Here is a 1,188-nt window from a genome sequence, read left to right as displayed (position 1 = left end):
TTGTCTTATAGATAGTATCCATATATATATAAGGTTTTATAAAATGGGCTTGAAAACTTCAAAGTTTCTGAAAGAGTTTATTGAAAGTACGAGATCCAAGCCCATTGTTATTTTAGAGTAAAGGATGCTTTTAAACATCGATATTTCGTACTTTAATGACCCTTTTCATCAGATGACTATGGTAAAGATCATATGCATCGACTGTCAAAATATTATTTTGATGCCATCTCTAGTCTCTTACCCCAGAGCCTCAGGTTCACAAACGCCATACGAAGCATAGGGATTTTTGACTTCTTTCGAAAAAAATTGAACATAGGAATGTTTAGTAGAGAGATCTTTTTCAAATTGCATACCTTATGAAGAAGACGATTTGAAATTTACTTAATAGTTGATTTCAATTTCTCCAGAGAGAGAGGGTATTATTCTTGCCAAATTTGCCCATATATTAAAGACTGAAAAATAAAATTTGATTTTTATACAATCGCAAGCACTTCTATCCCTCTGATTATCGATCCTGCTGGCGGCTATTTGTATACGTATGACAGAGACATCGTACTGCCATTGTATGAATAACTCATATAACCTTTCCAGATAATGTAGAAACCTTTCGAATCCTTTTTGTCCTTGTGAGTTGTGAAAGATATAGAGCATATATAACATACAAAAGTATTCATTGATTTGTTACGTAGCCCCCACCCCCCCCCTCTCTCTCTCTCTCTCTCCTTGTTCTTTTTCTGCAAATTTGTACTCTTTTAAAACGATATATTTGTGTATGCCATCTATCTAATGAAAATGATTTCCCTTTAGAAAATAAAATATAAAGTTCCAGATCCCCCATTCAATAAAATTTAAAATGGAAGTTAATCTTTTATTGTAGGAATAAAATGTATCTCTGTAGTGCAAAAGTTTGTGAATCTATTTTAGCATAGGAATATTTCAATGGACATCGCGTTGCATTCCAAAATGAATGCATTTAACGACGATGATCCGCGTATTAACATTTACAATGATGTCTCTTGAAGAGAAAATAAGAGCGTTCACGCCAGATGTTTGTAAAAATGTTCCCCAAGAGATTTCCTCGCCTCATAATGCGCGCAACATTTGTTGCCACGATCTACGGAATAACAAAATTACGCCGATTACATGTACCAATTTGATAAACTAAACCCGGGGATTGCAACAATAAAA

Source organism: Saccostrea cucullata, unplaced genomic scaffold (genome assembly GCF_032062105.1).
Source record: "Saccostrea cucullata isolate Sc308-1 unplaced genomic scaffold, CSIRO_AGI_Scuc_v1 ctg130, whole genome shotgun sequence".
NCBI classification, from domain to species: domain Eukaryota; kingdom Metazoa; phylum Mollusca; class Bivalvia; order Ostreida; family Ostreidae; genus Saccostrea; species Saccostrea cuccullata.
Note: the sequence above shows the minus strand (reverse complement) of the source record.